At 45.1% G+C, this 14,633-nt stretch overlaps 1 protein-coding gene and 3 long non-coding RNA genes across 33 annotated transcripts in view; 3 read left to right on the top strand and 1 right to left on the bottom strand.

Annotated features, from left to right (window-relative positions):
* The window catches only part of MEIS1 (Meis homeobox 1), a 143,704-nt gene extending 142,641 nt beyond the window's left edge, over nucleotides 1–1,063 (top strand). For 26 of the 27 annotated variants that reach the window (XR_015135870.1, XR_015135871.1, XR_015135868.1 and 23 more), the window contains one exon: nucleotides 1–1,063. This exon is cut by the window's left edge and continues 458 nt beyond it. The gene's annotated coding sequence lies outside the window, so the exon portion shown is untranslated. The other variant, XR_015135872.1, reaches the window with a different exon arrangement.
* A 1,782-nt stretch (nucleotides 1,064–2,845) lies between these two features.
* Nucleotides 2,846–6,054, bottom strand: LOC147363004 (uncharacterized). Its single transcript, XR_015135873.1, has 2 exons — nucleotides 5,651–6,054; nucleotides 2,846–5,343 (listed from the first exon to the last, which is right to left on the bottom strand). It is a non-coding gene; the product is annotated as an uncharacterized LOC147363004 (long non-coding RNA).
* Nucleotides 3,248–14,633, top strand: part of LOC147363002 (uncharacterized) — a 42,162-nt gene continuing 30,776 nt past the window's right edge. For 2 of the 4 annotated variants that reach the window (XR_015135877.1, XR_015135876.1), the window contains exon 1: nucleotides 3,248–3,747. This is a non-coding gene — a long non-coding RNA (uncharacterized LOC147363002). Of the gene's footprint in view, nucleotides 3,748–11,406; nucleotides 11,635–14,633 lie in introns of those variants that run through there. The other 2 variants (XR_015135874.1, XR_015135875.1) reach the window with 1 other exon arrangement.
* LOC147363003 (uncharacterized) lies at nucleotides 4,647–7,193 on the top strand. The gene is made up of 2 exons (XR_015135878.1): nucleotides 4,647–4,771; nucleotides 6,048–7,193. It is a non-coding gene; the product is annotated as an uncharacterized LOC147363003 (long non-coding RNA).

Genomic DNA, 14,633 nt, shown 5'->3' with positions numbered 1-14,633 from the left:
CTAAATAACTATATAAGACATTAAAAGAACAAAGAGTGAACTATTGTAAATGCTATTATACTGTTATCCATATTACGTTGTTTCTTATAGATTTTTTAAAAAAAATGTGAAATTTTTCCACACTATGTGTGTTGTTTCCATAGCTCTTCACTTCCTCCAGAAGCCTCCTTACATTAAAAAGCCTTACAGTTATCCTGCAAGGGACAGGAAGGTCTGACTTGCAGGATTTTTAGAGCATTAAAATAACTATCAGGCAGAAGAATCTTTCTTCTCGCCTAGGATTTCAGCCATGCGCGCTCTCTCTCTTTCTCTCTCTCTTTTTCTCTCTCTCCCTCTCTCTAGCCTGGGGCTTGAATTTGCATGTCTAATTCATTTACTCACCATATTTGAATTGGCCTGAACAGATGTAAATCGGGAAGGATGGGAAAAACTGCAGTCATCAACAATGATTAATCAGCTGTTGCAGGCAGTGTCTTAAGGAGACTGGTAGGAGGAGGCATGGAAACCAAAAGGCCGTGTGTTTAGAAGCCTAATTGTCACATCAAGCATCATTGTCCCCATGCAACAACCACCACCTTATACATCACTTCCTGTTTCATGCAGCTCAAAAACATAGACTGAAGATTTATTTTTAATATGTTGACTTTATTTCTGAGCAAAGCATCGGTCATGTGTGTATTTTTCCATAGTCCCACCTTGGAGCATTTATGTAGACATTGTAAATAAATTTTGTGCAAAAAGGACTGGAAAAATGAACTGTATTATTGCAATTTTTTTTTTTTTTTGTAAAAGTAGCAGTTTGGTATGAGTTGGCATGCATACAAGATTTACTAAGTGGGATAAGCTAATTATACTTTTTGTTGTGGATAAACAAATGCTTGTTGATAGCCTTTTTCTATCAAGAAACCAAGGAGCTAATTATTAATAACAATCATTGCACACTGAGTCTTAGCGTTTCTGACGGAAACAGTTTGGATTGTATAATAGCGCCAAGCCCAGTTGTAGTCGTTTGAGTGCAGTAATGAAATCTGAATCTAAAATAAAAACAAGATTATTTTTGTCATGCTGACTCCACTGCTTGAAAAATTTGTTTACTGCCCCCCAAATTTTTCATGATGAATGCAGTAAATACAGAAATTAATTTTAGCTCCCTAAGATATATATGCATTTGAAAATTTGAACCACAAAGTAAGTTATTTAATAATAGTCACTGATTTCTTTAAGCTGACTTAATGAACTCCTAATATCAGCAAATTTAAGGCCTAAGGGCACTAAACTAACTGTAGACTCAGATTACAGCCAACAGAATTACTCATCTAATATCAGTGAAATTATTCTTGCACATGATGGCAAACCTAAAGGACTGAGCCACGTCTTTCACTAAGGATGTTACCTAGGATGAGCAGTATATGTTTATTAGGAAATTAACTACATGGATGAAGAGACCAGACTTCAAAAATCTAATTTTTATAAATATGCTCTATGTTCTCATTGGATCAAACTGGTTATTAACCAATTTTCCAGAACAGCTGTACAGAATTTCGGCATGGCAGCCAGCTAAATGGTACAAAATAACATGTTTAAGCTGGAATAGCTTATAATTTTATTGAAATAAAATTGCGGCTATAAAAAGTGCTTCCCAAAGCTAAGGAAAATATACAAATATTTTAATTAAGGCAAATTCGTTTTTAAAAAAATCAGGCTTTTAGTAGTGATTGCTTTGTAAACAAAGGATGGGTCGAAGGAGAGTGCCTTAAACTCAAGCCTGACATTCAGGCCCGTGTCACCCTATAAACCCGCCCTGAACAATTCTATTTTCTATTTGAAAAGAGAAACCAGCTGTGGGTTGGGTTTACTAGGTGGCGTGTGATTGACTGACTCACCTGCTGGAGCGGCCGTGCACTCTCTCACCTTTTGTTTATGGGGCCTGGTTCCTAAACACGTGGATCCGGAGAAAGAGAGCGAGGCTCGACCTTCTGCAGCCTCGCACGCAGCGCCCTCCGCCCTACCCCGCCCCCACCCCATCTAGGGGATTGTTTCAGTTTCCCATTCGGACCCAGTGGCAGTTCTTCGTCTACATAAATAGTCCATATTCGTGAAATAATTCTCTCTTGATAGGTGGTTACTAGCCGTTAACAACCATTTATTTACTTTCAAAATTAATAATAAACTTTATAAACTAACCAGCCATTTGCCCCTCCTCTCCAGTACATGCCTGGGTGAGTTGGTTATTTTCAGTCTTTATTCTAGAGGAAGCTCTTGCCGGGTGGGGGAGGGAAAGAAAGGGGAGAGGAGGAAGGGGGGGGGGGGCGGTGGGGGCAGGCCCTGGGAGAAGGAGAGGAGTCCAAGTGAAGAAGAATTAGGGAATATGGAGGCTATGAAGACTCAAGATCATTAGTGTTCAGTGAATTAGAAAAAAAATAAAACAAACTGTGTTCTTTGCCTGCGTTCCCCTCTCTGCGTGCCTGTTTTGTGAGAGCCTTGCTCTCTGGCGGGTCCTTTTTCCCCCTGCCTGGACACCCCCACCTCTCCCTTAATGCTATTTTAGCTTTTCCTCTTGTAAATTTCAGAGCCAGCTCGGAGGTTATTGAGGACACTTAACCGAAAGAGGGAAATAATAGAGGTGCTGAGAGCGTTTTTGATGTTTCTTAAAAGGCAAAAACAAAACGCCCTCTTCTAAACAAGGGCACGCAATTGTACCTGCTTTTTATTTTTATTTGGGGAGGGGGCGCGCCGGTTGAATGAGACTACTTTTTAGTATGATTTAAATATTTTTCCGAAAAAATTAAAATTCTCCTATCATATTTAATCAGCTGTAATTATAACACATTCGAAATGAATAATATGCCTTGACAGTATTTTTATTGTTATTGTTCATTGCATGATGTTCGACTGCTTTAGAAGCACAGGAAAGAGAAGTAAACGCGCTACAAATGGGGAATTACCCTCGTTTAGCATTAAAATTCATTTAGATAAAATTGCCACAAACATTTAAATGGGAAGATTAGTTCCCCCTCACGCCTTATTGCACTCGCTCAATGGTTCCGTTAAGAACATTTTACACGTTGGAAATTCCGTCTTCTCAGACGGCTTGCCGTTTCCTAGTTACCCACATTCAAAGCAAAGGCAGCAGCAAAGGCAGCCGCAGCAGCAGCAGCAGGGAAAAAAAAAAAAAAAAAGTTTTGGCAACTGGTCTGCAATTCATCCGCTTCTGGCCCCAGCCTCCCCTCCGCCCACAGCAATCCGCCCCCCACCCATCACCTTTCCTCACACCCCCATTAGTTAACTGGCAGAGTCCTGTAGAGGAAACAGCCTCTGAGTTGTACAGTATGTATATAATGTTAAATACAAAGAAATGCCGAAAAGCCAGGCTCCCCTATCCTGCTTCTGTTCTGAATGGAGGGGTTAGCCTGAATGTGCTGAGTTTCTCACATCCTCTGCTCTGAGCCCACAAGGCACGGTTTTTGGCTTTCTTTTCTGCCAGGACATTTCCAGGAAATTCACCACTGCTTTTTGCCTATATTAGACATGTGTGAAAGAATGACTTTTGAAAAGTCCGTACAACGTCTAGTTTCTCCCTCTCCTTTCTCTTGTCTCTTTCCTTCTCCCTTTGCCTCTCTCTCCCTCACTCCCCCTTTCTCTCGCTCCTTCCCTCTTCCCTCTTTCTGCCCCTCCCTTCGCAGGGCCGCAGGAAAAGAAGAACGTCGGCTTCGACTGCCATCTTTTGGGGATTTGGAAAACTACTCGGTAGGAATCTGAGGGAGGCGGGGGGCCGCGGGGGGTGGGGGGGAACCCCCTTATTATCCTGTGTCGGAACTGGCTCCCTTAATCTGATGCTTAAATATTTGATGTGGAAAAATTACCCATAAAATTAGTTACTAACAATTTCAAATTGAAATCACTTATCGAATTATAAACGCATTAAAGCTGTATGGATGGTATTAGGAGTTCCTCGGGAGGCACGGGTGTCTCCTTCCAGTGTGCCCGGCCGGCGAGCTTCGCCCCGGGGAGAAGCACCACCGCGGAGCCTGGGGACGGGGTGGGGAGGGCGGCGCTCGGGGTGCCGGGGTCCCCGCAGGGGGGGTGAAGTTCGGCGGCCGGAGGCTCCGTCTCGTTCGGCTCGAGGGGGCTGGGAGGAGGGAGAGGAAGCAGCGGCGGTGGGAGGCTCCGACCCCGGGGCCCAGGCGCCTACTAAGAAACTTTGTAGTGAAGTCGAAAGGTTCTGAAAAGAAAAAACACCAGCGCCACGCGCACCCTCCCGCCCGCGTCTCCCACGCGGCGCGCAGACTTTGCGCTCAGGCTTCATTGCCGAGTGCAGCGCCCCCCGAGTCTGCTGCAGGGCAGGAGGGAGATGCCTGGGGCCTGGGGCTGGGGCTGGGCCGGCCTCCGCGTGCCGATCCTTCGGGCCGCGGCGGCAGTTGAGGGGATCCGGGCCGGAACGCGGCTGCCACAGAGTTCTAACCCTGAGTCCTGGCCCCCGGCAGGTGCAGGGCGGACAGGTCTCTGCGTAGAGCCCAGAGCACCCGGGGGCGGGGTGGGGGGGGGGTGTGGGAGAAAGGGGGCGGTTCCGGCACCTCCACTAGCCTCCTATCCCCTCCCCAACCCAACTGAAAAGTCAAGTCTAAGGGGGCTGCAGACTTCGTCTCTGGAGACGAGGCGACCCTGTGTCAGCGCAGAAGGTTGTGGAGAGGCACCTCCTGGGGGACTCCGGGCCCCGTTCCCTCCGAACAGCTCGACTCGGTGGGCTAGAGGCTTCTTGGTGGACTCTTGGGTCAGTCCTGCCGCGACTCTGGGAGCGGGAGGGACTGCGAGAGCTTGGGGCCTGGGGGCACTTGGGACCAGGGCAGCACCCGCCAGGCGCAGTGGGGGAGCCGTGGGCAGCACTCAACGCCTTAGGTAGGAGCTCCTCGGGATCACTTTAAAGCCTTTGCAGACTTTCCCCAGCCTTTCGGATCCCAGCAGGCCCTCGGATGTATAGACAGTAAAAACCTGACGATGCGGAGCTCCCTGGTAGGCGCTTGGACGCCGGGTGGAGTGGCGTGGAACTGGGTCGTGGGGTGCCTTGTGTGGCCCGGCATGTCGCCCCGTTTCACTCCCCTCTCCCTGACCACCCCTCACCCACTTGACTGTGGGGCATCCCGTGGCACTTAGGTAGCCAGGTGCAGAGTCTACACGAGGTTGGGAATCCCAAGGCCCAGGACAGGGCGGTGTAGAGTGTGGGAAATCGCCCCTTGAGGGAGTCGCTGATGGCGGGGAGGAGCGGGGGGAGGGGTTGGGGAGACTATCTGCTTTTGGTCCAATCTTCCTGACAACGAGTCCGTCGCATTCTCTCCCAAGGCAGAGCTGTAAAGGAAAAACAACATATTGAGCAATCAGTTCGCCAACATTGGAGCTTTTAAGAGCCTTTGCCGTAAAAACGGGTGTCCCGGGGGTCTCGATGGGGAGATGGGCATTTTAGGGTTTCAGTTCTGGCGGCCCGAGCCCTGGGGTCGCTCCTCCACGCCCTGCCTTCTAACCTGCCCAGCGCGCTCAGCCCACCGCTGGGAAACCTAGGCGCTGAAGCCCTGGAGAAAAGGGATTTAGTTTTAAGCCAGTCTCCCATCGATCGGGTCGGTAATTCCTACCCCTGCCCACTCGCAGACACACTCACCTCTACCCTAAAGCATTAAGTTCATTACGCGAGCAATGATCTTAATCTCCAGGCGGAAAACGAGTCCCGGGACCTCGCCGATTGGGGAAACAGTGAATAAAGTCACCTGCTTGCGCACCCGCGCACCCGGCTCCTCAGGGCGGGGGCCACGAGTGGCAGGGCAGGCAGCGCCAGGGTTGCGCGTTCCACGCTGGGGCGTTTCCCGCAGGGGTCAGGGGACCCCGTGTCTGCTTTCTTAAGGATAGCGACCTTTTCGAAGGGTGGGGTTGCTCTCGCTCGCTTTCTTCCTCCTCCTTTCTGTTTTCTTCTTGGGGAGCCCCCCCACCCCGCTTCGCATTTCTGCTCTCTCTTCCTCCTCCTTCCCCCGCAAAGTGGCAAATTCCCCTTCCCTTCCTAGTGTCCCGAGGCACGCAGGTCCAGCACGCAGTCCGGGTAACCCATCACTTTTTCGCGCCCGCCTACTTCAGCCACCAGCCCAGGACACGCGAGGATGGGGATCGTTCAGCGAAGCCCTATTGAAGCCACTTGCTGAGGGCACCCTGGGGCTTTAAACAACCGGATTCCTCGATCTAGGGGAGATCCCTGCGCCCATTGATAATTCCATCTCAAAGAAAGCCAGCGAAGCGGCAAACACCCCTAGCAGCCGCCTGCTCCCCATTCCCACCCCCCCCCAATTCCACCCCCCCGCCCCCCGCCTTGGCATTGAGCAGCGTCTGGCACCGCAGGGAGATGGAGGCGAGCCACGCGCCCCCGTCCTTACTGGCAGACCCACGAGGCGCCAGCTTTTTCTGCAGACTCAGTTTCCATCCGACAATCCTGGAAGCGGGGAAAACACAACGCAAAGGCGGTGTGAACCCCGTTTCCCTCACCACCACCATCCCCATCTGATTTTCAAGACGTGCGTTTTCAGGTAGTCCTAAACCGTGAAGAGCGAGCTTTGTGTGTTATCTAGTGGGGGTGGGGATGGAAGAGGAGGAGACTCCCACCTCCCGCTGCAGTCTTTAATGTCTGAAATAACGAAATGCCTGTGTGGCAGCTGCTGCTTGAGCCAAAACTAACTCTTTGGAAGACGGAAAAGAGTGAAAGGCAAAGAAAGACTGTTCATTTTTTTTCCTTTGGTGCCGTTTGGGATGTCATCTGTTTCCTTGGCGACTGTGTTCAGCCCCCGGAGCCCCTGGGCTCCTGGATTGTTAGGGGGGAAAAAGCATGCTATTTCTGCACCGTCATTTATCACTGTCACCGCATAATGATTCCCCTTGCAGCCCCTTATTGATGTTTGTAATTGCATTATCTCATAAAGGAGGATGATCAATGAAACCGAGCCGTGCATTCTGGGGTCAGAGGAAGCCAAAGTACTGTTTGTCCCCTTTAATACAACAAGTACTCATTATCTTTAGGTCTGCATTCAAAAAATGATCTGATCTGGGGCTGACCCTGTCGGACATCCCAACACTTTTTAAAACGCGGTTTGTGTAACCTTTTGCTTAAATGCTAAATCAAGTACCTGTCTCGCATTTCAACGAAACAAGATGCTAAAACTGAATGGGAGAAGCATTTTTTTCTTTCTCTTTTCTTTTTTTTTCCGGGAGGGGTGCGGGGATGCGACCGTCTGAAGATGCACGCAATTTTACACCGCAATTTTACTGATATAATGTAGCAAAAGCAACCCCCCATCAACAAGGGACGCAAGTTATGTAAAGAATGAAAAAATGGGCTAAGAGGGAGAGGTATCTGGGCGAATTTAGCAAGGTCGGTACTAAAGAATAAAACCACATCCGGTTTAATTAATAAGAGCTATAAACTGAAATAATTCCCCATGATTCTGCCCTTGCTTCTCCCTTTTACAGAGTCATATCTCTTCGTTTTAGATAAATGACTTTTGTGCCTGTTCGATTCTCACAACAACAATAACTAAATCAGTTGCACTCTCTGTGTCTTAAACCGTCTACAAACTCCAGCAAATAAAAAGAAGTTCATTTGTCTATTAAGGCAAGTATTTAGTTGAGCAGAAATGTCCCAGTAACACTGAATGGAGTTCATGTAATCCCAAGAAAATCAAGTCATCTTGTTGCACTGAAGTAAATGAAAAAATACAAAGGAGGAAAGGTCCGAGTGTAATTTTAAACTAAATGCATTATTGGACTGTCACAGTGAAAACGGTGCTTGTGTAACTGGGATGGAGGGAGTGGACATCAACTTAACTCACATTTAGCTGAAAGGTTTTAGAAAGGAAACAAGTATTCCAAGTTTGGCTATCATTTTAATTTGTGGAAAGAGGAAAAATGGAGACAGTTTTAATTAATCATCTCAAACATTAGGATAAGTGAATCCTTCAAAGACAAAATTAAGCAGAGCTTATTTTAAACATTGCAAGATTTTACCAAAAAGAAAAGTTTCCAATCCTCTGAAGATGACTTCTCCCATGTTAATGACTACCAAAAAAAAAAAGATGAAGACCAGTTGTTTATTTTTAAAGTTCTAGAAATAATTTCTTAACAATATACATCTATTTTAAATAAAAAGATCCAGATGAAAAGTCTTCACCATAATAGAAAGTGAGGACTAGTTAAATAAAATAGTGTGTCCTGGTAATTTGACACCTTGACATAAAACCTTAAATCGTATGATAGCAAAACAAAGGGCAAAAATACTCCCCTTGAAAAAATAACTTTAATAATAAAGGTAAAAAAAAGTTTTAATTGTGTTGAACCACCATGTAATATTTCTCTAAAAGGCATATTCTTTGAACAAGTGTTATTTCCCAGGAATTCTGTCAAATCACTTTGAAATAATATATGTTTTGTATTATTTAAATATTCTGGCACTTCTGTTCTTTGAAAATGCTCAAACTGAAATGGATATGCAGCCACGCATATATTTACTATAAATGGTGTCTTGTCGTTAACATAAAATATTAGAGGGAAAATAAAACTTTGGGCTTTGTCAGTTGAGATAGCACTTTTTTTAGCATAATACTCTGATTTTCAAAACACACAAATGAAACCCCTTGATTTTAACCAATCAACACAAGTCTTTCTCTTATTTGGCTGGGGATCTGGCATTCTGTACATTTTCTATTTTTAATATTTAGTGTTATAGCCCACGGTTAAAATAATGAAAAATTAGTCTCGTTTCAGATATTATTTATTTATGGAACGAACATGATTAAAACATAAACACACACACAAACTGCAGCTGCAACAGAAAAAAAAACTTGATTTACGGTTATTAAATCTTTGATCGCCATGTTAATGTTTCTTTTTCTACCTTTCATTTGCATTTTAATCTATCGAATCTTTACAATTTTGCTGCCTCCTATTTCAATGATTGATTACAGATCTGAAATAAGAGAAACCAAGCCTAGCTTTTCTTTTTCCTTTTATTCGCTTTCTTTTTTCTCTTTTTTTTCTCCCCCTCCTCTTCCCCCTGGGTAGATTTCTGAAACTTTCTCTCAATGCTAATGTAGACAGGACAAATTAATTCTGCTCTTTTAAATGTCAAAGATATAAATAAAAAATGTTTTCTGTCCCTAACGTGAATATTTTCCCAGCCGCTTGTTTTCCAGTCGTAAAAAATCATCCCAGCAAAACGCAATTAACAGTGAAACACACACCCACGGCGGCGTGGATTTTTTTTTTTTTTTTAAGGACGTGTGTTTGTGAGTTAGAGAAAGGTGAGAAGTTCATCGTCCCTTCACCATCAGTAGCCCAGCCGCGGCTTTTTTAAATTTTTTTTCTCTTTCACACACAGAGATTCAGTCTCTAGTTCTATCTGTGATCTAAGTCACACAAACAAACAAAAACAAGCCTGGTGGGGGCTTACGGTACTTAAGTTGATTTCTTGAGACAAGCTGTATAAAGACAAAAGGGGAAGCGAAGCAGGACTGTTTGTTTTTTTTCCCTGGCTTACCACTGCCCCTTTGCCCCTTTCTACCCCCAGCTCTCCCCACACCCCCTCCCCCGATTCCCCCCGCTCCGCGGATAAGGCGGTCATTTGCTGACCGCTTTGCCCGTAAGCGTCACTTTTCGCGCTGGCATGAAAGTGAGTGTGGCGATGGTGTTGGAAGGCGCCGGCCGGCCGGAGGGTGGGCGCATCCTCCTGGGGGCTCTGGAAGGCTCTGGCTCGGAACAGATTGCGCCTCGGGCCGGGCTAGGGATCCCGGTTTGGGTGGAAGACGCGCACCTCGCCTTGGCGGAGGAGGCGAGGCCCCTGCGCTGGAGCCCAGGCCGGGTGGGAGTGCATACATCCTCTCCAGCCAGCCGCACGTCTAGGCACCTGAAAGGAGCGCCCGCACCTCCAGCCCACCTCCGCGTCCGCGTCCCTATGCGGAGCCCCGTTGATGGGTTTTTATGCCTGCGGACGCAGAGGAGCCGGCAGAGGAGTGAGGACGGACTTCTCCGACCGGCCCAGGCTGCTCGCGCTCTTGTCCGCGTGTGGTGTGGTGTGCTCTGCCTGGGCGGAGAGCGAGCCGGGAGAAGTCGGAGGGATGCGACCCCCACCTCGGAAAGCTCTGCGTGGGCAGGCACACTGGCAGGAAGCGGGATGAGGGCCATGAGAGGGAGAAATGGCCCAAGCAGTCTCTCCAGATGGGCCTTTGGACTCCGTGCGCACCCAAGGGCGTGCCCACGGACAGGTCGTAGAACGCCTTCCCCGGGTCGGTCCCCCGGGCTCTGTTTTGCGCCCTTTCTCCTAGAGACCGGTTGGGTGGCTGCTGCGACGGGGGCGATCTTCATTAAAGTCGACTCACCAGGCGGTTAAAATAGAGACACGGGTGGGGGAAAGACATTTGATCCTGGCCGACCCTTTGTCTTGAAGCAGATTAGGTAGCCTAAAAATAAGAGGAAAAACAGAAAGTCTAGACAGGAAAACTTATTGTGTTCACAAAATATAAAAATGAACCCGAGAGGTCTGGTACCTCAAAGGGTGAAGATAGATCCTTGTAGACAAGCGAGAAGACAAGACTGGGAAGATTTAAAGTGAAAGAAACGGCAGATTATTAAGAAAGTAATAGTAAGGTGTCCCATACACTACAGTTTTATTGTTGGGTAGTAACTACCCGATTTATTTATTGCCAGGTCTGTATAATAGAGATAATGACCACAAACTCAAGATAAATTCTTAGGCGCCCAGCCGGACAATTCTTTTTTATTTAAGAGAGCGAGTCTGAAAGGTGAGCCTCATCTCCACTCGAAGATTTGTCTTGCTTTCTACCATATTATAAGCATGACATGCAAATAAATAAGTGCTGTGCAGTCTGTGTGGGTAGGCCTGCAGGATTTATTTCAGGTGCGAGAGGAACATACACGGAATACGAATTTCCGCAGGAGCTGCGGAGTAATGCCTTCCCTCTCCTTCTCAGCTGCCCGCTCCACCCAGTCTGCCTCCCTTTCCGGGGGAGCAGAGCGTCCCTTGATCAAAACATTAATGTGTCATGTCTCAACTCCCTATTTCTTGACATATAGGTCTGGGGAGTGACGAGGGGCAATGAAAAATGCAAAATGCGTCCCCATAGTAGGTTGACTAGCCAGAATCGCTTAAAGTCGGATTCCCGCCGACAAAGGGAAGGGCGAGTTGCAGTTGACTTCCAGGAGGGGGGCGGCATCGGAAGTATGTTAACATTATCTTCAAAGATGCAAAATAGTGCAAAAAGTTTGCTGTTCTCGATCCGGTACGGGCCGTCGCCGGCTGGACAGGTCCCAAGGGGAGCCTCCTGGCTCTTGGGACCTATCCGTCTTCCTTGGCCCTCAGTTTCTTTCGGTGAGCCGCGTAAACTCCTAGAGTCAGGTGATGAAATTACAGAGGACCTTACTCCTTGACCGCCAAGGGCAGAAGGGAGAGTGAGGTCTCAGGTGTTGGCTCCATCTGAGGCAATGGTTGCAATAACAGTCACCCGGTTGGCCTTGAACAAGGCGGCCTCCGAAAGCTTCTCAACTCCCACCTGTGCTCGGTGACAACTCAAGCGGATCCGAGCCTGCCAGGATGAAGTCAGTATGCTCTTCCGATACTTTTTTCCCTTTCTTACTCATTTTTGGGGTTGGGCGGAGAGGTAATTTCAGACATAGAATGTTTCAGTCTCACAATACCCACTTGTATTCAGAACTTCCTTCGGTATGTTTGGTCTGGATGACAACACCTGACAGCGATGATGAAAAAGAGAGTCGCAGGGGAAAGGGGAGGGGTGGGCGGGTGGAGTGAGGGAGAGAGGGGTGTGTGGATGGAGGTGGGGGAGAGGAGAGACCTAGGGAGAGACCTAGGGGCGGCGGGAAGTAGAAAGGATGGGGCAGGTAAGGAGAGAAAGCAGAAAGCGAGCGGAGAGGGAGAGCGACAGAGAGGGGAGTGAAGAGGCTGTAGTAGTAATTTGGTGGTTTGTTGGAGGGATGATATGAGGCTGAGAACGAGGACAGCCCTCTTCAATCTTTTGCAATCTCAGTGTCATTCAAGCACAACTTTATCTTTGAACCAGCATATCTGTTTCAATGATTTCCATAAGCACATAAATTATAATCTTCAGAGCCTTCAATATTTCTTTTGGTACTTTATTAAGTGTTATTGCAGAGGCCATTTATGAAGTGAATGATTCAACTTTTAATCTTCTGAACATTAAAGTGTGTTCCACTGAGTTTCCTTTTCCAAGGAATCTGAAATAACAAAAAGAAACTAAGCTCATTACATGAAAAAGTGACAAGCATTTTGCTCTCAGCCTGGCAAGTTGCCTTACTCACTTCAAAGGATGATAAACTAATTGTTTCCAGAGTTTATAAGTAATTAAGCTATTATTTGGGGAATTTATGTTACAGTTTTATTTACTATAGAATTTTCTAGTCAGAATAGCCAGAGACAAGTCTTCAAAAATAACAAGATTTTAATAATTGAAAATGTGCTCTTATTGTTAACAATGAAAGCTATTTTATTTTTAAAAGCATTGGAAAATGTAAATAAGTATAGTTTTCTTCCAGAGTATGTGATTGGTGGAGGACATTATGTGTAATTAATGCTGAAAGGAAAATGAACGTGTAATGACTTCCAAAGATTAAGACATCTGTAACTACCAAGTTAGGTTTTTAAAGTTAATTTTAAAAGTCACTCAGCTCGATTCATCTAAATGTGTCAGGAAAATATATGTTATGTCCTTTTACAAGTCCACATAGAAAGTTTAAAATGAAAACTTTAAAAATCTTTTCAAATATAGTAAATATAGACTTTTTTCCCGTATATTTCAACTCATGTTTGTCATTTAAAAATTAGTTTTGTCCTAAATGAAACAATATTTATTAAAAGAAGAAGTAAAACTTCAAAAGGAAATGATGAATTATTTTAAAAATTTCAACAAAACATATGGTACTTTAACTGACATATTATTTATGTGTGTAAAAATTTACAATTTGATATATTTTTTCCATCAAGGCGGCATCAACTTGGTTTTCATTTTTAGAAAAAGTCTTTTTCACTGTCACATAAAGAATTTCAAAACTAATAGGATCTTCATTTTAGAAGAAAATGTCTACAAAGAATAACAAGAAATAAATGCGATAATCTAAATAAATGAGTACAAAATCTCACATGAAGTAAAATAAATTTTCTGGAAGTTGTTTGCAAAAAAATTAAATCGTGAGCTCTATCAATATCCACTCCGTTCACTACAAAAAGTGGGAGTGAGCTATAACAATCATTAGAAGGGGTGGACTCTCAGCCTAGCAAATATATATATATATATATATATATATATGACATATCCATTTGTTTCAAGTAAAATTCCTCTAAAGTAAAACTCTGGAGTTTACTGGAAATTATATACAAAATGTTCTGTGTGTTTCAGGGTTGGTGTTGTTCTGTGAAGTCTGTGTAAACTGTGGCAGTTGAGACCTGTTGTTGTGTCATAATGTCTGATTCAGTATTTGCTGTAATGCATTTTCTTTATTCTAATAGACTAGCATTGCATTATTAAAAACAAAAACGAAAGTACTCTAGTTAGTAGTAATGCAACCTCAACTGTCTAACACCACGTCATGAGTGACCTTATGGACTCCAGGCACACTTGGATTCACTTTAGGGCACTTCACTGTTTCAACTGACTTCATTACAGAAAGAAAATGGTAACTTTGTTGCAGCTGACACCTGAAGTATGTCACACAACACACCGGCCACATCTTGCCAAGACAGCCGCAGCCATGAGAGCAGGAGGTCAACTCTAGGCAAATTTTATGATAGGAACAAATTATTCCTTCTGCACATCCTCCACAATCTTAAGGAGACGATTAGAAGTCTGTTTTTTGGTTTCCTTGAAGTAAAAATATTGACATGTTAAGGGTGCTGCAATGACTTTAATGCTTAAGAAGTTTATGGTACACTGAGTTCAAGATGTCCATGATAATATAGTCCAGATAGAGACATATTGTTACACTATACCTATTGTTGTTTAATCCCTAAGTAGTGACCAACTCTTTTGTGACCCCATGGAGTGTAGACTGGCAGGCTCCTCTGTCCATGGGATTTCCTAGGCAAGAATATTGGAGTGGGTTGCCATTTCCTTCTCCAGGGGATCTTTCTGACCCAGGAATCAAACCTGCATCTCCTGTATTGGCAGGCAGATTCTTTACCACTGAGCCACCAGGAAGCCCTGTGCCCAAGTCAAAAAGTCTCCTCTAGTGGTGATGGCGTGTGGTCGAGGTGGCACTCAATCAGTAACCGAACTTACGGGCACTCTGATTAGTATCCTGACTTATCAGTGACCCGGCACTCCTGACTCTGTCTAGAACATCATGTTATTTATCTTAAATGGATCTTTTGCCCAATCTGTAGATGATATTAATTTGTTTCTGCTTTGTAAATCACTTTGCACTGTAAAATGTAGTAGGGAATTGCTTTAAATTATATTGACTATAATAAGTTCCTCTTTCAAAAAACCCCAGACTTTTTCCAGAGGGGTCCTGACTCCTAAGGGAATATTCCTCTATTCTCAAAGTTGAAACCGTCTCTTAGAATC

This window comes from Bos grunniens, chromosome 11, assembly GCF_055505025.1.
Source record: "Bos grunniens cultivar Pamir isolate PY7600 chromosome 11, Bosgru_T2T1.0, whole genome shotgun sequence".
Classification (NCBI taxonomy): Eukaryota; Metazoa; Chordata; class Mammalia; order Artiodactyla; family Bovidae; genus Bos; species Bos grunniens.
Note: the sequence above shows the minus strand (reverse complement) of the source record. Positions and strands in the feature narration are given on the sequence as shown.